Genomic DNA, 22863 nt, shown 5'->3' with positions numbered 1-22863 from the left:
AATAAATCTAAGCACACTTTACCTGCTGGACTGCTTCAACCATTTCCAATCCCCAACTAGAAATGGGATAGAATCTCGATGGATTTTATTACTGGGCTCCCCAAAGTGCAAGGTAAGGATTGCATCTTCATAGTGGTAGACGGCTTGACCAAGTATACCTATTTTTTGCCATCCCCACAGAATACTAAGTAGCTCAAGTGGCCGATTTGTTCTTCAATGAGGTATTTCGCTTACATGGTCTATCGCGGAACATAGTAAGTGATAGGGATAGCCATTTTCAGAGTACCTTTTGGATGGAGTTATTTCGGTTGGCAGGAACTGAGTTGTTGCCAAGAACGAGCTACCATCCATAGATAGACGAACAGACCGAGATTGTGAACAAATGACTAGAGGGTTATCTCAGGAACTATGTCTCAGCACAACACAAGGCTTGGGTTCGCTGGTTACATTTGGGTGAAAATTGTTACAATGCCACCTATCACATGTCGATAGGAATGCCACCCTTCAAATAAATGTATGGTTATGAACCTTCGTCATTTGTTAATCTGGCATTGGGAGATAAACATGCACCGAGGGCCAAAGACTGGCTTCAGGAGAGTTTGGATATCCTGAGATCTCTCAAGGATAATCTGCAGAGGGCTCAGAACCTATTGGACATGTATGTTGACCGACACCGGATTGAGCAAAATTTTGAGGTGCGTGATCTAGTATACCTCCGACTTCAACCATATAGACAATCCTCCTTGAATACAAGTGGTAAGGAGAAGTTGAAGCCATGTTTCTATGGACCCTACATGGTGGTTCGGAGAGTGAGCGAAGTCACCTACGTGGTTTGGAGAGTGAGCGAAGTCTCCTACGAGTTGGAGCTTCCTGAGGGGAGTCAGATTCACAATATTTTCATGTGTCATGTCTCAAAAAGGCCATCGGGTAGTGCATCACAGTGTCCAAGGATCTGCCACCCATCGACAAAGAAGGAAAATTAATTTTGGAACCGACGGAGATCATCGATGTCAGGGAGAAAAGGTTGAGATCATGCATAGTCAAAGTGTTCCTTGTGCGTTGGATGTCCGATCTACCAATCAAGGATGCCACCTGGGAAGGTGAGCAAATTTTGGAGCATCCAAGTCTACAATTGCTTGAGGGCAAACAATTCTTGGCCCGAGAGGACCGTGATGTCCCCAATATAATTAAATAATAAAATTAAAATACTTTATTGTATGGCCCCAAATTTAATAATAAATTATTCAGGCCCTTTATTTAATTAGATTAGTTTTGGTCATGTCGACCCGTTTGTAACCTTTCGGAAAATTTCTCGAAACCCATATTTATGGCCTCAAGTCTATCATTGTTGTATGTATGCGAATTTGGTATTTTTCTTTGTATGTGTGAATTCCAATTTGAGTCCAGCTTGTTTGCCATTTTAGAGGTGAGAGATCCTCCCTACTTGGCATCCGTGGTTTTGGTGGGAGTTTCTCCTCACCCTATTCTACTTCTGTTCGAAGTCTATGTAATTTATTGTACAATCATTATCAATATAATTTATTTTGCATGTGTGAATCTTCATCTAAGTCTCTTGTGTCAAGAATAATAATAATTCATTCCTCCTTTCTATAGCATTGAACTAACTAAGTCTCTGGAGGGCTCGAGGGCAGAACTCAGTGGGTATTCACCCACCATAGGGCCCACTACCGTACACCTCATCCGTACAACTAACACCAATCATATGACCAAGCAACATAATACCGTACGTCCAAACACTCACCATACAATCAGGTCATTAATCTGCACACCGAAGGGAGGGTATATCGTACGGACATCACCAAGGGAGCATATCGTACGATCATCACCGTACAGGAGGAGTAGTGTTTGAAGGGACCGCACATCGTACTAAATTTTATAGTAGTATCAGTATATTGTACGAACATCACTAGGGGAGCATATCATACGGTCATCACCTTACAGGAGGAGTAGTGTTTGAAGGGACCGTACAACGTACAAAATCTTACAAAAAATTTATTCACGAAATTTGAGCTTCAAACCCTTATTTTTCAATGTTGCAAGTAGTGGTCAAATTGAGTGATTCTTTCTTGAGCCTCTTATATATAATGGGATAGCCAAAAATATTGCTACCATACCCAAATGAGCTATAATCATTGGATCTCACAACATACATACATGCAATATAAGATCAACAAATATATGTAAACCCTTTCTGATTCTCAATGTCGTATTAAAATGTAAGAGAAGAGCATACAAAAATTCACAATATCATACTAGAAACTCAAATGAAAATGAAAAAACTTGATGATAAAAACTCTCTCAAAATAAAGTGCCTTTCTAGATTCAAAGTTTTGATATCATGTTAGAAACATAGGAATCACTCATGCACTAATACCATGTTGAAGTGAGAACCCAAGATCATTAATCTACAACACCAAACAATCTCCACAAGGACAAGAGATGGGCAACAATAAATGATAATATACCACCAAATCAAGAATACGATATACAAGACTGAATGGATGGATTATTTACAATGTTGGAGGTACCTTCATTATATAGCCAAGATAAGAGATATGATTAGGCAAGATCATGAAATGTGTCTTAATCCTATAACATGAGAAAACTAGTTACATAAACAAAGCATAAGACAAGAAGTAAATGATATAAGATAAGATAAGATAAGATCATAGCAAGACAACTAGGACTTTGAGAGAGATTCTTAGGACCTAAGTAAACTTAACATGTGAATAAGACCCACTAGGTGAACTATCTATGTAAATATCTTATTTACACTGTAAAAACTTACAACACACATTCCAAAAGAATGAACTTGCTTTGATACCACTTGATTTGTAAAATATAAGGATATTACTTAATTAAATTCTAAACAAAAAATCTTGTTACTCTTTTAGTATAGGAGAAGATAACTAAAAAATATAAGTAAATTAGATGAATAGAGCAATACAAGAGATTCAAAATAAAATAGAATAGGATACCCTAGAGAAAGACTTTGTTAGAGGTATTCTAAACAATAATGAGTGACACTTGATGCTTGAAATGAATTATAAATTTGATCTCCAAACACTTAGACTTGCATAAGAATACTCAAGAATATTGGAATTTTATCCCCAAAGTTTATTACAACTATCCCCAAAAATATCCCTAGCCTCTCTACAACAATAATCATAAACTATGAGCAAATTAATAAAAAATCCCATTCTATAACCCCTAACTAAGAGAATAAAGACTCAAGTGTAATGTCCCATTTTTGGATATTCTTATTTTTGCCCTAAAACAACAATTACAACTTAAGATGAGAATCACAATATATTTATAAATATAATTTTATCAAAATTGAAGAAATTTTATTACAATACTAACTTATAATTGTATGAATTGTTTAGAAAATAGAACTTATCTTTATTTTTTGGAATAATTCCCCTTTAGGCTATCTAGTTGAAGATCAATAAATAATAACACAATACTCAATTGATCAAATAGTGAATTATTTATAAATACCTTGCAAATCTGTTGAGTTAGAAGACCATATCCCTAACTCAACAATGATGAAACCAAGGACCTTGTCCCTAGTTTGTCAAAGGTAGGAAAAAACTCCATCCCACATCATAGAATCATCAATATTTAGATCAATACATAATCATATTTGTTGCAATCAATCACATAGTGAATTCCTTGGTAACACTTGCAAATGACAATCATCAAGGTTGATCATCCTTGACTTGTCGAGAGTATGAAAGGTGGGACACCCTTCCATCTCTTAGTCCACCTTGGATGCCCGTTGCCATCCTTGATCAAGCCAAAGAGAATGGAAGGTCGACCGTCCTTCCAATTCATGTTCAACTTGGTAAGAGCACGAAAGGGGGGTCATCCTTTCATCTCTCCTAAACTTGGAAGGGATTTCATTATTCCTATTTGCAAGACACTTTCACAAATTCAAAAATTATTTCTCAAGGAATTTGCTAGATTATTATTGATTGTTTGATTTCTCTTTATTTTCATTTATTGAAAGATTTATGATATATGCTTAAATGATGTTGGAATGGATTAATTATTGAATAATTGATATTTGAATGATTGAGACTTGTATAATTAATTGATTGAATGAATACCTTTGATTTGATTGTTTGAGGTATTGGCAAGAGATGATGAAGTAAACATTGATTAGATGATTGATAAGTAATGATTTAACGAAATACTGATTTGATACATTGGTGAATGATGATTGAATAAATGTTGATGTATTCCTTAATTGATGGTCTTCTATTATATTTTAAATTTTTTTTCATTGATGTCTAAATTGATCTCTCTTTTATATCTTCTAATGAGGAGGGACACCCCTTCATTTTTTCACAAGATACATCCTTCATAAATTAATTGCTTCCTTGTAGATAATTATATTTCCATTAACCCTGGTCACCCCTTATTTTGAATCACTATCATATTCCCTTTATCCTTGGGTGGCCCTTACATTTATTTTCTATTTTACCCTTGGTCAACTCCTAACATTGAATTGTTATTGTCCAGATTTATTATTAATAAAGATTATGATCTATATTTATTAAGGGTGGCTAGCTAGTTTGGAAAGGGTATGATATTTTGCCCTTCCCAAGATTTATTGTCCTTAGTAATTATCAATTTTTATATTGTAAACTGAATTGTTTTCCAATATGAAGGTCCCAAACCAACCCTAAGACATTTTTAATCCTTAGATCCTCCCCTGTATTTGCAAAGGGCTGATTTGGTTGACCCAATGTTTGCACAATATTATGGATATCTCTTTAAGAAAAAGTAAGGGAAAGCTTTACACATTAAGATAAGGATTAGAAGCATGATAGACGTCTATGGCAATAAATGCAATGCTATTTTTTGAATAGTTTTATGTCCTTTTGGTCCCTTGTTTTTATAAAGACCAACTTATCAATTGTGGTGTTGAACCCTCTTGTGAGGTTCTGACACTATAAATTTGAATTTATTTTATGGTGTTGAGTTGTGTATTAATCATATTTTCTTTGGTAATAAAATTATGCTTGGAGAACTTTCATGATTGTTTGGATAGCATATTGTGAGCTCTTGAGGATGCAACTCAATGTTGTCTATACCTAGTGAATTGGTGATTAGTTGGAGAGGTTTTTTTTTCTTATGGTTTTTGTATTTGTTTGAACAAGAGAATGGTGAGTTTTGGACCATGTTGATGTTCTTTATTATTTATGCTAGTGTTTGTCTATTGGGTTTGGTGTGTAGTGCTTCTTGTTGGTGATTTGGTAGGATAGATAGGAGGTCCATATATTGCACAAGATCAACAAGTTGAAAAACTGAAAGGATGGTTTGTATACTTTTTCCTATTAATTTGAAAAACTAAAAGTTCATCGCCTAGTTATATCATTATGCAATCTGCATCTTATCTACACATGGGATAAGTCTAAGTTATTGATTTGGCATTTGGAGTTTAGACTCACTTTTCTTTCCAAGTACTTCTATGAATATTTTTTTCCCTTCATCTAACCAAGGGAACTTAAAGAGTGAGATTTCAAGTTAACATTTCAAAATTTAATGTTAAGGTAAGTCTTATTGATTGCACAGAGTGTTTCTAGATCTTCGGGATTTGGTTTTACTAGAACATTAGTGCATCTAATCTATGAACATTTTGTGGATGTTTTTTGTAGCATATAAAATTTGGTTTTGTATCATGGAGTTTGCATGAGCATTTTAACTTGGAAATGTCAGTTTATAATTGTGATATCAAATACAAATTTTGGTCACATTTCAAATATGCATTTGGGTATATCCCATGTTGTCAATTTGGAGATGGATTTGACTAGTTTATTTCATTTAACTTGTTGGTTCTACCAATTTATTTCCTATAATTTTATAAAGAGTAGCAACTTCTTATACTCAAAGACTCTAGGTTAGTTCCCAATGAATAGGAAACAACTACAAAGTTGATTTCCTTTGCACTTTTGGTTCTACAAGTGCAAGAGGGGAACACTTCGACAATACCAAATGTTTCACTCAAATAATAACAATGGCATTGTAAAACAAAGATGTTCTCACACAAATAGACCAAGAAAATGTAATATATTCAAAATCAGGCTCAATTCTTGGATAATGTGATTTTCTAGACCTAAAAACATATAAACTAAAGCTCAACTTGAGAAAACATGAAAATAAACATATGATTTTTTATTTTGAGTATGGTTCTGAAGAACAAAATACAAAATTCTTTGGACTGATGCCTTCCTAGGATTACAAAGTCAATTCATAGAATGCAAATGATATCTATCTAGAAAATGTAATATTAAGTAGTAAGTTCCAAGCATTAATGCCTTACATTAACACCCCCTGTTTAAGGAATTTATCACAATTTTTCTTTTAGATACTTTATACATAACCCAAACCTTTGTGTTCTACTCAAAGAAATTTAATCTCTTAGTTGAAAGAAGTGAAAAACATAACATACAACATAAACATGCATAACTCTTTTGATTCCCTGACTAAAGATTTGCTAGATAGATATTGCATGAACAAACTATCACTTTCTCCTAGAAACACCTATACTATAAAATTTTACAAAAAAACATGACTCAACAAATTTTAGAACCCTGTATAATGGATTAGAATTCTCTTTGTAGAACAAGGGATAAAACAAGCTTAAATCCAATGTACACGTCACATTTTCATTTGACAATCTCATTAAAAAAGGAGTATGTCCAAAGACATGTTAGTTTCACTATAAGACAATACAATGATTTATGCTTGTTGTAGAGGATGTTGAAACTATTAGAGTTGTTGGGGATGTGCATGTATCCCAAGGAAGACACACTAACATAAAAAATAATTCTACACTAACACCCACAAATATTGAGGCTTCCTTTGCACACCCATTACTCTAGATCCTAGTGATGTGGCAAAATGTTTGTTGGCTGAGACCGATTGAAATGCAAATCAAAACCAATTTTATTTCACTTGATTTAAAATTTCAAAAACACCATGTGAAATAAATTGGATCTTAGTCATATATTCATTATAATAATCTCCAAGGAGCCCTTTTATTATTGTTGTGACCATAATCATCCCATACACCAACCTTGAGAGTGCATCCAAAAATGAACTTAATTTCTCAAGATTTTTCTCTCAATTTGCATTTATCTCTGAGAACATGGGGGAAGGATCTTAGTGGATTATTCTCTCTACTCAATACTATCCTTCATGTTTCCACCCCCTTTCGAATTAGAGGCACATAAAAAACTGCCAACCCTTCAAAAACACTCAATTCTTTTGTAATGAAGTTGTGGTACTTCTTATGGTGCCTCAACAATTCAATTAAAAAATTGTAAATTATATAAATATCAAAGAGACCAAAAAACTACTATAATCAAAACAAGTATTGCTTAGTAGAATATATAGGAGCTAGATGCAATTTCCAATATCTCAATTGGACTCCTCCTTTGGCATGGTTCAAGAATGCATCTCTTAGTGTGTTGTACTATTCCTATGACTTGTCGACATGAATAAGAATGAAAGCAAGGCCATTTCTAAGTAATCCATCAATCATATTACTCTTTGTTTTCTCACCTTGCGCTTTGGCCTTTTTTTGTTGCTCTTCTTTCCTCCAACTCTTTCTCCAAACTAATTATCTTGATTTTCAATTGCTTGAGCTCTAATTCTTGAGCAAATGAGCTTTCCCCTACCTTCTATGAAGGTGGCGACATCCGCCTCTAACTTCCTAATAGCCACTTTTTTAAACATAAATATATTCACTGGAAATGATGCAACTTGGGAGGAACTTGCATCTCCTAACCCTTTTTATAATTAGATTGCATGTGAGATTTATCAGATCCTTGATCACTTGTGGCTTGTTGGTGCTTGGATATACTAATGAAATGGCTAAGGCTTTATGCTTTGGGTCAAAACTAGAACCAAAATACAAGTCATAAGCCTACCCATCATATGTGAGGATGGGATTATGAATTTGCTTCCCTCTTATGGTGTCAAAAGAAATGGAAGAGGATATATCCCAACCCTCAAGTAGAGAGATACTAGCAAAGAAGATTTTCGAATATCAAAACCAAGCATAAAAAATGAGCTCAAAAAACTTTCTTTTATAGACTCCCAAAAAGCTATGCCCCCTTTATGTTTGCTTTTTAATTAAATTTTAAGTCCCCTTAGGTGACACTCCTTACAACAAGAAATTGTTTTTAAGTAAATTACATTTTACTTTAATACTGGCACGCATATAGTGCTTTAATGAAATATATTAAAATAACAATAAAGTTAAATCTTCAATTTAACTTTTTAATTTATCATTATTAAAATTAAAAGCATTGGGCTATATTAAATATTGAATAACAATATTAACAACTTCTTGCAACACCTCTAAAAATAGTAACACCAATAACTAGCTCAATCGGTGTCTGTAACTAATTTACTAAAATATAGTAAATATGGGAGAAACTATCCAAAAACACTCCAAAAAAGGGTAAAGTGCACATATCAACTGTTGGAGCTCAAATAAACACCTATCACTACCAAACTATTGTAAAAACTATCAATATGAGCTCCCTTACCCAATTTATTAGCCTGTGGGAACCCATTGAATAGGCTAATAGTCCACCAAATTGAAGTGCCTAGGAAGGGGACATTACAAATATTAACAACAAATGTGTGCTTGGCATATTTTTCCATCATAGAAACCTTTCGATCACTAAAATTAGAGAAAATGGAATGAGTGGGAATTATAGAAAGGGCATCATTAACTACATTATTTTCACCCTCCATGTATTTTGTATCAAAGTCATATACTTAGAGCTTACACAATTTTTTACATGTCATTAAAGTCTCATTGACCTACAAATAACTTCAAACTATTGTTGTCTATTTTTACCATAAAATAGACAAATTTTAACTTTTCCAAATTATGAATAATGGAAAGAATCTCCTTGTCATAAGTGTAAAATACCATTTCTAATTCTTTCAACTTCCTTCTCTCAAATGTTAGGGGTGTCAATTTTACATTAGAATTGCTTCAACTCCTCTCTTAAAGAATCACATTGTACAACAAAGGGTTGTGAGAAGTCTGGAATAACAAGTATAGGGTATAACTTTATTACCTCATTAAAATTATCAAAATATTCTTGTACTTCATTTATCCATGCAAATATCTTTTTTCCATGTTAGATAAGGGTGCTATTGTGAAAAACACACAAATAACCTTATATGGGTTAGAAAGTGCTCAATGCATTAGTTGAATCAAATAACTTGAATAGAAACTCAAAGTGTCCATAAGGTAATTTGAAAGTTGTTTTGTGCACTCCCTCCTCATGGATAAGGATCTTGTTGTCACCTCATTTTGATGTTTCTTCTTCTCTCTTTGTTTTTCTCTCATTTGTACATTTGAAACTATTCATCCATTATTGCTAACCAATCCAAGAAATCTCCAATTAGGTCCCTTCTATTAAGTATTGTCTAAAGATGTCTTTATAAAATGTTTCTATCAAAACTACCTTAGTGAAATTTATTAGGGGTACTTTTATGGCAAATGTGCAGTAGTAAAGCCTTGGCCATTATCCTTTTGGGTCTTTAAAATTTCAAGGCTCTTAGGGACCTTTATACTTTGTCCCTTGTTCCTCAATTAACTCGGTCTCTTGGTATCTTGAAAGCCTACAAAGAATATTTTGAATGAATTTTAATTTTGAGTTGTTGCGAGGGGTCATAAATAACTTATAGTATAGATTTTTCATTGAGGGGCAGTTATGATATGAAAATTTTTGAGTTTGTGTGTGTGTGTTTTGCATGGTGGGACATGGTTTTCTCTTGAATTCAAAAACCTTGACCTTTATTCTTAAGTTCCCTATTCCCTTTGAAGTAAACTTTAATTTTCCTTCTCTCCATATCTCAAATCTCTTTACCACATTGAACTCCTAATCTCTCTTGAAGTTTTGCTAAAAACCTCACTAGCTCCATGTGAAATTGAAAATTCGATGTAGATCAACACAATTTGTCTCACCTAGTTTCCTATCATTCTTGGACTCTTTAGCTATCATCCTTAATTCATGCAACCCCAAGGGTTTCCCTAGAGATTTCACAAGCTCAAGCTCTTCTCCATGCCCTAACATGCCATTATAAATAATTTCATCAATGAAATTGATGCTTGTAGATCAAGGATATATTTTCCACATGGTCCTTGTAGTATAATTGCCATGTTTACAGATGGTTTTGTGCATGGATTGAGGAAGAATAGTGACTAAAAGGCATGGGTTCTTCCTCGATTGTTTCTAATCCCATATTTTTAGGATTTCGTGAAAGGTTTTTACTTATTGACCTTGGTGCGTATTACCAAAAGGGTATAAATAACAATAATATTATTGTTCAAAGGTCAAAAGAAAAAGATAAAAAAAAATAAGGATCATAATTAGATAGAAAAAAATGTTACAAGCTCCAAGATTTTAACTTCCAACACAAGATGGTGAAATTATTAAATTGTAATTATCTAGATTCATCCCAAATTTGTAATGAATCCATTATAAACTATGAAGAACATATTTAATGTGCATAATTATCTTTGATTGAATGTCTCCATTTTTATTATGTTCATTCTTTATGTATTGTTGATTAACTGGATAGCTAGAAGACTATAAAATCCTTGTAAAGGTTTTGTAAGGCATATTTTTAGGATAATAAAGGAAATGTTCAAGTTTATTCATGGATTATTAAGTAGACTCATTTTAGCATTCTAAAAAATTTATTACCTTTTCAAATGTATGTGTAGACACATAAAATTAATTAAATCAATATTTAATTAATTATCCTTTTATCGCAAGATTAATTTAATTAATCATATTATCCTATTATTAACCCTAAATTAATTAAAACATATTTAATTAATGACCCCTTTACATTTATCCTAAAGTTTGATTTATTTCAATAAATCAAACTTTGTCTTAGGGAATATTCCAATTCTATTCCTAATCCTAATTAGCCAAATTAATTCATAATTAATTAGGTTAATTTAGTGATTCCTACAAACCCGCCTTTTAATCCCCTCATTAAGCTAATTAGCCCAAAGCCTAATTCCTGTTAGTATTGATTCTATTTTTAAATACTACACACCTACCCAAGTCATCTCACCCATCCACCTCACCTTTTACCAAGGGGTGCTCACACATGTGTGAGAATTGCTCTTCCTCATGGAGCCACCCTACACCTTTCCATTTCAATCAATATGTTATAACCCCCCCTTTTCAAATCCCTTACACTTTGCCACAAGTGTTTCCACTTGTCAATTTCATGGACTTTCTAAGGTTTTCTCACACGTGTGAGAAAAACTTCCCCTTTTCCTTATGATAGTTGGACTTCCCAAGGTTTGCTCACACATGTGTGAGCACACCTTCCTATTTTTCCTATGACAGTTGTTCTTCCCAATATGTGCTCACACGTGTGAACACACCTTTCTCTCTCCTTCAATTTGAGCCCTTCATCCCCCTTTTAATCCAGACTGTCCATTTCAAATCTCCAAAACTCTATAAATGCAAGCCTCCACAGATCTCATATCATACACTTTCAGTTACATCTTCATGTTGGTCATTTGTCCATAATCATTGCATATTTATGTTGTCATCTTGACACCATAATCATTTCTATAGTACCCTTACCATGTCAAAATCATCATCTACATATCTTCATGTCGTTATGCAAGTGTGAGTGATCCACATTTTAACCCCATCTATCTCTCCCTCTTTTCATTCATCAACCTTGGAGCAGTGAGGTTCATGAAGACAAGGAGGACAAGGAAGAACACTAGTGATGGGAGTGTCATGAGGGAAGTAAAATGTTTACATTTTTTTAATTATGTTTAATATGTTAACTCTTCCTTGATATTGCTTTTAAAATGGTTTGATTTATGTTGAGTAATAATCCTACTAACCATTTTATGACTTTACATTTGACACACTTGATGGTTTCATGATAAGTTTATTGCAAGGTCTCTTTCTGTGATTTTGTAATTCACATATTGCAAGGTGTTCGGCTTTGTTTTGTGTTTAGTATGTGTGTGCACAAAAGTATCCTGCACAAGTTCTAGATTTCTTAGCTTAGATTTCTTAGGGTCCATGCTCTTTTTGTTTGATGAGGCAGAATTGCACTTCTATATTTAGGGAGTTCTAGAATGTTTGCTTTCACGTGAATTAATTTAACTTGTTAGCATTACACTTGCATGCTGCATTTTGCTTACATGTTTCTAAAGCATTTTCGGCGAATACATTTTGTGCAAGTTTTGCTTGCATTTGCTTTAATGTTTCTACGCCTTTTTCAGTGCATCCATCTAAGACATAGCCTATCATCCTTGTGTTCCATAAGAGTGACATAAACTTCCTTTCCATTTTCAATGTTATTATTGTCGTTTCCATTTTTGTTCACTTATTGTTTCAAACAGTTTTATAATACTGCAAAGGGTAGGGAATAACAAAAATCCCTCAAAGTCCCTCTCCTTTAAATGCATTAAACAACAATAAAAATATATTTAAATTTTTATGAGCTTTGAGAATATTATTTTTAAGATTTTAATATGGTTAACAGTAAATTATTAATAAACATAAATCTGTCCATTTTAATTAAATGAATATTTACTATTTATTTGATTAATAAACCTACTAGCCAACAGTTAATTAAATTAACATTTAATTAATTCATCTTCAATCATTCTCCTATTAATTAAATAAATTATTCAATTTATTTTAATTAATTCATTAAACTAAATTCACAATCAATTAAATGAATAAATCATATTTATTTAAATTAATCCCCTTTCTTCTTTTAAATAAATAAATAAATAAATTTATTTAAATCATTAAACAACCCCCCCCCGCCCCCTCCCCCCCGCCCTCCCACTTGCATTCTCCTACAAATGCAAGTTGCACCTATTTGTTGAAATAAATGAATTTTATTTTAATAAAAATCATATTTTCCCTCACCCACCAAACCCACTTGCAATCCTAAATCCCCTTCTAGACTCTTCTAACCCCTTCCTAATTAGCCTAATCCATCCCCTAAATATTGTCACATTCCTAAGCAATTTGGAGTCACTTCTCAAAGACTCCAAAGTCTTTGAAAAACATTTAATGCTTTATGTGCCCAACAAGCTAACCTCTAAAGTCTTCCAAACCACTTATGGCTCTTACATGACCATTAATGGTTAACTTCACTTGCACCCATGGTTAGAGACTTTGACCTCTAACTCAACCCTCATGTAACCCATGTGTCTCCTCAAACATTTATTGCTTTGACCATGGTTATCCTCACTAACTCTTGCACAAGAGTTTATCCATTGGATAAAAGCATTATTCCTTGAATAATGAATTTATTCACTCAACTCAACATTAACCCTACCTCTCAAGTTAACCCTCAGGTCATGTCAAGCATTTAATGCCTATTCCCTCTCCTCTCAACCCATCTCATGTTGACACTTGTCATCCTAGGATTGGGTTGAAAGTCTTCACATGGATCTTAAGCCCTTCAATCTCGACCCTTGTTGAGATTACTCAATCTCAACCATCCATTGCTCCATTTTACCTTTAAATAGAGCTCACATTCCTCATTTTCAAATCCTCAAGCCTCAAGCATTCTCAAGCACATCTATGATCCTGAAAACTTGTATGCATTTAACTTATAGTCAATTTTAGAGAGAGCATTTTAGCATAATCACTCATATTGTCATTTTGGACTAAAATAAATCTTAGTTCATTTCATAGCATCTCATATTTAGCTTGTTTTTACACTTGCATAGCATAGTTTAAAAGCATTTTCAATCTTGAATCTCCATAAGACATCCATAGTGCAAAAATCTGCTGAGAGCTACACTTATTTGGAAACTTGGAGAGGAGAGGAACAAGGGAGGAGGAGCTACAAACATGGTGGAAGGCATTTGGAGATGCCTTGTTGCATTTGTTGTCTTTGTTAAATGCTCTATTTTTCTTATAGTGTCTCTCTTGATATGCTTGTTTAAAATAATCTTTGGTTGTTAACACTAATGTTTGTTTCTTGTGTTCTTGTGTGTTGCTATACTACAGATTTTTCTAATCCTTTTTTGCAGAGCATCATTTGGTGAACCTGACGTGAATCCAAAGCAACCAATTTTTAAACTACTAACAATTTTCATGATTTGAATTGACACACAGGTTGCACTTTAGCGCTTTCGTTCACGCTTTAGCGCCTTCGAAACTGGGCACTTTAGCGCTATTGTTCATAATAATAGCGCTATCATCTCTCATTTGGCGCTATTGACCTTCTTTTAGCACTATTGACCCTTAAATAGCGCTACTGTAAGTTCTTTTAGCGCTTTTGGCTCTTTGTTTGATAGAATTAATTCTGTCTAATAGAGTTCTTTTAGCGCTTTTGTCTCTTTTTGTAGCACTTTTAAGTTTCTTTTGGCATGTTTGTTGGTTGTTTAGCGCTTTCGTGTTAAATAGCACTTTTGTTTTCACACAAAGTAGCGCTATTGTAATAGAGAGTTGTACAGAAATACCTTGTAACCGAAAGAAAAAAAAAAATTAGGCTTATAGAAGCCCACCGAATAGGCGGATTTTACTAACTATTTTTTCTCTTTTGTTCAGGTTTAAATTAGACTAAAAAGTAGATTTATTTGTTTTACTAACTTTCTTTTCAAAGTTGGTTTTAAAAATGAATTCACTTTTTATTTTGGTTTAAAATTAACTTCACATTTCAAATTTAGGCTCTTAAAAAGAAACACACATTTATTTGGGCTCTTAAAAAGAATTTCATTTGTCCAAGGTAAAAAGAACCACAAACTCAAACCCAACAATTTTGATTTTTGCAAGTTAGGATTCATTTTATTTTGGTGCTTAAAATCAACAAACTTTCATTTCTTGCATCAACTTAAAGGAAATTCACAATCAACATTTCGTTTTGGGCAAACTAAAAAGAACAAGCCAGATTTTCTTCAAGTTCCAAAATGATTTTTACTTGAAGCAAACACGTGTTTTTCAATTCAGTTGACCAAGATTTCAAATTCCTAGTTTACCAAACATTTTGCCTTTGAAGTTAAAAAGAACATCATGATTGTTGGAGCAACATCTCCAAATAGTTAGATCACATTGCAATGAAAATCAGTTAAAAAGAACAAGTGCTTTTTCTGATTGGCACACTTGTGCAAAGTTTTTCGAGTGGTCCTACTTCTAACACACATTATCCTCTCCCTTGACTTTCGTGGTCCTAGTTGCAAGAGAAAAGTGTTAGTAACACTCAAAGTTTATCTTTTTAAAAGAGGTCTGCCAAGAGACACATCACTCTTGGGAACGGCCTCACACGGTAAATCTTTCGAGCCTCTATAGAAATCAGGTGTGAGCGAAAGTTGTAGCCTTGGGTATAGCTATTCCTATAGTGTAACTTGTCGAAAGGACAAATGGGCCCCACCACAAGTTACAAGGCTCTTAAGTGAGTCACTGTAGAATGAACTTATATCCAAAAACATCAAAAATTACTAAACACCTTTTTATGTAGAAGCCCACTTGTTCTATTGATTGAGGATATTTGTGAGAAGTTCAATGCAAGAGCATAGATGGTTTTGCTCCCAAGATACTCACCATACATATTTCCTTGTGTAAAAACATAGCTTTTTGAAAGGCTACTTGTAGCTTGATAAAAGTGGTGACTCCCCCATCATAGGGATCATCTATTTGTTATGCTCACGCAAGACTTAGTATATCACATCCTTACCTTCCACGGTGGGATTCATAAGGAATGTAGTACCAAAGTTGAAGAAATATCAAGATGTGGGTTGAAATTATCGCAACTGGCCATTTGACCTTAGGAATAAAGTGTGTTTGAAGTGTCTTTGTTTTGTGTCAAGACCAATGATAAACTGAGCCGCCTTCGAGCTTTTTGGAAAAATATACTCAAAAACATTTGGAAAAGGGGTCATAAAGTCCAAAGATTGGGTTGATTTAGACCCACACTTATTTGTGCCTTTTGAGGCAACATTCTTGTGTTTGTGTGCTTGCTTTGTTTTCTTGTCAAAGAGAAATAAAAAAAACCAATTCCAAAAAAAGTATTCATCCAACACAAAATTTTCAACACCAACATTTGGCAAAAATCAAAACAAAGTATCAAACTATATGAAAATCCTTCACATTTTGAGAAGGAAGAATCTTCATCAACATATCAATTTGAAGAAAAGACCATTGAGCTCAAAGGCTTTCATCAAAAGAAGGAAATTTTTCTATCTCAATAGACAAATCTTTGTCTCACATAGAACCTTCTTATGTCACATGCGTCTATATCTTCAAGGAAAATCCAACGAGTTTGATCAAGAGTCTTTAAACCGTACAGCTTTTACTCAATATAGAGCTTTGAGTTATCATAAAAACAAGGGAGGCAAAATCAATCCTGCCTTCTTTCCAGACATCTGCATCACATTTAACATAGCTCGGGAAGAACCACCAAAACCCCGAAAGAGAAGAGGAAGAATTTGTCCCATTTGTAACACAGAGGTTTTATTGAAGCTAACATTTCATCCATTCACACATCATCAATCCATTCCAACTCTTGAAACATAAAGAGGTCTTGTCCTAAGTTCTTTTTCAATATTGATTGAATCTAACACAACACATCACTTTTTAGAGTGTCTCTACATCTAGGGTAAACTCATCCTAAGAGGCATTTCTACGCAAGTTAAAACTAGTCTATGAGTGCATCCTCTCATTACTAGGTAGATTGGGTCTGTAACACATCTCAAACCTCTCTAAACCTTATCATATCAAACATTGTCAACCAAACATAACAAGCAATTCACAGAAGGACTTCAGTAACATCTACCTTTAGTGTTAGAGATCCATATGCAAAACACTTCACCAAACATTTATCTCTCATTTCATCACCAACTCATAATCATTTTCACCAAACTTCAACAACAACTTATAAACAAAATGGCTCAAACTAGATCAAGGTCTAGACAACTAGAGATAGAAGAGGAAGAGGAGGAAAATCTCAATGAATTCCAAGAAGCCATTGGAGGAAACACAAATGATGAAAATACAAGTACTCCTACTCCTGCAGCAATAGAAAGGGAACAACACAACCCCCTCTTCAATCGACTTTTTGATGAAATTCTCAAGAACAACATTGATGCTCACTTTTTAAGACTTGCCCAAGAGAGAGCCAAACTACCCTCTGATTTTGATACTGCACAACTAAGGCAAGCATCAGAACACCATAGTCATAATGAGGGTGGAAGAGGTCGAGATAACTTCAAATATGACCTTCATCAAGGAAATTCCCCACCACCTCCTCCTCCTAATGACATTGACATGTTGAGGCAACAAGTCAAGAATTTAGCCCAACAACTCCACAGTGGTGTGAAAACTATCCAGTTTTCACTTAATGATATTTGTCCCTATCCCTTTGATAGGAATCTACATATGCCACCTTTTCCATGAGGGTTTGAAACACCTAAGTTCAAAAAGTATCAGGGAAAAGGAGACCCTCGAGATCATGTTAGAGAATTTCATTCAACTTGCCTAGAAGTGGCATATGAAGACACATACCTAATGCGACTCTTTCCTCAAAGTTTGGAAGGGACAACCACATCATGGTTTTCCCGACTAGCAGATGACATTAGGACATTCAAAGAACTGGTCCAGAAATTCATTGCACATTATTCACACAACATAGAATGTGTTGTCACCATGGCCGATCTGTGCATCACAAAGCAAAAACCAGGGGAGCTATTTTCAGCTTTCCTACAACGATGGCAACAAATGTCTAGTAGATGTTCTCTTCAGTTACCTAAACGAGAACTAGTGGAAATATTTGTTTCCAACTTGAATGAAGAAATGGAATTTCATCTAGACATGAAAGGCACAGATTCCTTTAATGACATGATCACCCAGGGTTTAAAATGTGAACAGACCCTCATCAAAAAGGGGCTTATCAAGATATAAAATGAATCAAAAGATGGCCCTCATCCGCACTTCAACAGTGATAAACCTAACTTCTGGAATAAAAACAAAAACATCATCAATGATGAGGTTGTAGATGCAAGGACTATCAAGAGTGCACAACCTATGGTTAGATTTATGGGGCAAAACCTCCCTCCTAAGAATAACACGGTTTCCACACCAAATCAAGGACACAATGTACCACAAGAGGAACCAAGACAACGCCAGCAAAATTATAAACCAAAACGTACATACACTCCCTTAGGAGAACCTATTGAAACAATGTTACGTCAGTTGGTCTCTTCAAATCTGGTGACCTTACCAAAGACATCTAATTACAAACCTCGGGTCAAACCTTCATGGTGGAGGGATAATTAACATTGTGAATTCTATCAAGGGAAAGGGCATAAAACAAGTAACTATCAGAGATTGAAAGATCTTGTTCAGGATCTTATTGATCGAGGAGAGATTGAAATTGAAGGACACGACCCAAAAACCACAAATAATGATCATCTTATGTTTAAAAATCCACTTCCATCACAAGATCAAAGGGGTCCTTCCACTTTAGGATGAAACACAAATACAACCGATTATACGCAAGCCACCTATAATTACACTGTGAATCACCTATATGATGCCAATGAACAAATTGCAACTATTACCATCAAAGATCCAAGCTCTACCTATATTGTTGTTACTCATCATGGCAAGATCACCATTAAAGCAGCTTCACAAGGCACAACTTTCATCCTAAAGCAGTATAACCTTGTGGAACAGTTAGATATGACGCCTGCACTTATATCCATCTTAGATCTTTTGTGCCTATCCCCATCTCATAAAACAATCTTGGATCAAGCTCTCCAAGAGGCGTCAGTCCCTGCCAATCTAAATACAGATCAATTTCAAGCTATGGTTGGTAGTTTGAGGTCATCACCATGTCTCACTTTCTCTGAAAGTGACAATACATTCTTCTAGCAACCTCATAATGCCTCACTCCATATTGAAGGATTTATCAACCAACATAGGATCAAGTGAGTCTTGATCGACAATGGAGTAGGCCTAAATATCTGTACATTACAATTGGTCACAGCATTGGGATATGCAGTTGAATTAGTGGATCCCTACAAAAAGATAACCATAAAAGCCTATGATGATGCGGAACGTTCATCCAAAGGAGCAATTGTGTTACCAATCCGAGTGGGCCCAGTGGTGAAGCACATCATATGTCAAGTTCTGGACCTTCCTCTATCATATAATTTGTTGTTAGGAAGACCTTGGATACATGCCATGCAAGCCGTTCCATCCACCTACCACCAGTGTATCAAGTTTCTTCATAACAGTGTAGAAATTACAATCCTGGGTGATGCAAATCCCTTTGCATATTGTAACAATATCAACCATCAACCAAAGATTACCGTTCCCAACAACAGAGAAGCAATTCCATCCACATCATATGTAAGTCCAACCTCTCTTTCCAGTTCAAACACCACTATACCCAAGGAAGAGAAGCTAAAAATGAAAATGGCAGAGGAAGGTCCTGGGGAGTACAATCTCAGCCAACTTTTTTGTGTTGGGCAACTACCCACTTCCCCTAGAACTCATGGTAAGCCTAAAAGGTTACTTCACACACCACTGGTCAAGCCAGCATGCACCTTGACACCTTTTATCCTTGGAAAGAGTCAAGAAGAAGAGACCAGAGATGAGGACTTAGCAAAATGGATCTATAAAGATCTTATCACCATAAACATCTCACAAGCTAAGCTTCCTAAAGATCAATATGGAAAAGGCCTTCTCATTATGCAAAGAATGGGCTATGATGGTCAGAGTGCTTTGGGGCCTTGCAAGCAAGGACGACATGAACCGCTGCAGCCAGAATTAAAGCCTAAAGATAACATTGGATTAGGCTTTCAAAAGGAGATTCTTCCTAAGCTCAGATTCAAAGGGAAACCCAGCAAACCTCTATATCAGCCTAATACACTAAAGAGGTCACCCATGATTATATCAGTAGCACCACAAACCACACCAATTGTCCCAATGCGGCTGAAAATCCTAGCAATCACATCCACAACACCAATCATCCCGCCAATCGAACAAGCACCCCCTCAGCGGTAGCAACTGCATCAATCACACCATTAGCAGTATCAGAACCCCCAGTAGTATCGAAAACACCAATAATTCCACCAGAAGCAACAGATTCAACAATGTTGATACTCCCAATATCGGATTCACTGATCCCAATAATCCTTCCTGCAGCACCAACCATTATGTCTCCCAAGGTACATCAACCAATCACACCTATGGTATTTAACTCAAAGGATATCCCAATATGGTATAGTAATCGGATACTAGAAAGAGACTCAGAGACCAACTCACATGAGTGGGAATTTGATTCAGTACATCTCAATACTTCAGATGAGGAAGATGCATCACCACCTCCACCTCATAAAGAAATCCCTGTTTATGGAGAAGCACCAATTAAAACCTCTTGGGTTCCTAAACTGGAAACATCTTCCATAGACCCTACGTCACATCCTACGTCTGATTCTGACAGAGAGAGTACCATCAATGACCTTCACCACAACGTCTTGACCCTCACTAACACATCTTATGAACTTAACCTAATCGATGAGGTAATGCCCATTATCCATCTTGAACTCATTGAATGGAACCAACCTAATCCCCCATGTCTTGACCATTTCCAAAATGATGAGGTGATCATTAACTTTTTGGAACTACGGGATAACATACCAAGTGGGGATCACAAAGACGGATTCACCATTGAACTTAATAGCGCAACATACTTTGGGGTGGATGCCAAACCTTTCAGCTGCAAAAATATAACAATAAAACATGGATCTTCCAATGAAAACCACATTGTGGCACTATTTGATCCCAAAAAAGTAAAAAGAAAGAGTGTGTCCAACGGTGAAAACCTCTTTGAGGCACCTGAGGATGAAAGGTTTGACATTCTCCCCTCCAGTGTAAATCAAGAATGATCGACAATCCTTATTGAGGAAACAAAAGAATTCAACATGGGAACTCCTGAAACTCCTCACCACATACATCTAGCATCTCTTTTAACTCCAGAAGAACAACCTAAGTTTGTAGAATTCTTCTAGAAGCATCAGATCAATTTTGCATGGTCATATGCAGACATGCCTGGTCTTGATCCTGATTTAGTCATGAATCACCTCACTGTAGCAGAAGGAGCTAAGCCTGTCAAGCATAAGCTTCGCAAGACGCACCCCCAGATTGCAGTACTAGTTAAAGAAGAACTTAAGAAACTCTTGGATGTTGGTTTTATTAGACCAATTGATTATGAAAATTGGATATCCAACATTGTGCATATCGGCAAACCGAATGGGGGCATCCGTATCTGTATTGACTTCAGAGATCTAAATAAGGCATGTCCTAAAGATGACTTCCCCCTACCAAACATTGACATGATCGTGGACCTAACAGTAGGACATGCCATGTTCTCTCTCATGGATGGCTTTTCAAGATACAACCAGATAAAGATCGCACCAAAGGATCAACATAAGACGGCCTTCACATGTCCATGGGGAACATATTGTTGGAATGTAATGCCTTTTGGTCTAAAGAATGCAAGGGCGACCTATCAAAGAGCAATGGCCACCATCTTTCATGATATGATGCATACCATAATGGAAGATTATGTTGATGACTTATTGGCAAAATCATTAACAAGAGAGGGTCATCTATAAATATTAGAGAAAATCTTTGACAGATTGGAACAATATCATGTTTGACTCAACCCGAAGAAATGTATCTTTGGAGTAACCTTAGGGAAGCTTCTAGGATACATTATCTCAAGCAAATGCATTTAGGCTGACCCAGCAAAGGTCAAAGCAATCATGGACATGCCACCTCCAAAGAATATCAGTCAGCTAAGGACATTACAAGGGCAGCTACAATCCATCCAAAGATTCATTGCACAACTGACAGATAAGTGTCACCCCTTTACACATCTGTTACACAAAAACATTCACTTTCAATGGGATACCAGATGCTAGCAAGCATTCCAGATGCTTAAAGACTATCTCATAAATACACCATTATTGATCCTACCAGATCCAAATAAACCTCTATTGCTCTATATTTCAGCAACTAATACAACATTGGGAGTGCTACTAACTCAACACAATACAGAAGGGAAAGAGTATGTTGTATACTATATCTCTCACACACTGGTCGGCTATGAACTCAATTACACACCTATTTAGTGAGATTGCCTAGCAGTCATCTTGGCATCCACTAAATTGAGGCACTACGTGTTAACACATAAAGTACAACTCATTGCAAAGATCAATCCACTAAATTACTTACTCAACAAAGTAGCATTGATGGGTTGCTTGGCTAAATGGGTGATGATTCTAAGTGGATTTGATATCGAGTATGTGGACCGTAAGGCTATCAAGGGCCAAGTTATTGCAGATCAGTTGGCCAATGCACCCCTCATAGGCGATCATCCTCTTATTTCCAATTTTCCAGATGAAGAGATATTCATGATCACAACAGCACAACCATGGAAATTATACTTTTATGGTTCATATACTAGGCATGGCTCGGGGGCAGGTATTTTGTTTATCACATCTCAAGGTGATAGCATCCCAAAGTGTTACAGGCTCACATTTCTATGTACAAACACCATAGCAGAATATGAGGCCTTGATCACAGGAATCAGACTAGCCATACAGTGGAAATTAAAAGAGTTACAGATATATGGCGACTCCCAACTAGTCATCCGACAAGTCACTGATGAATATCAAACCAAGGATGATAAACTCATGTCGTACAAGAAAATGGTAGACAATTTAAAGGCATCATTTACTACTATCACCTTTGAAAAGATACCCAGAGATCAGAATCGAGC

Source organism: Cryptomeria japonica, chromosome 4, assembly GCF_030272615.1.
Source record: "Cryptomeria japonica chromosome 4, Sugi_1.0, whole genome shotgun sequence".
Taxonomy (NCBI): Eukaryota; Viridiplantae; Streptophyta; class Pinopsida; order Cupressales; family Cupressaceae; genus Cryptomeria; species Cryptomeria japonica.
Note: the sequence above shows the minus strand (reverse complement) of the source record.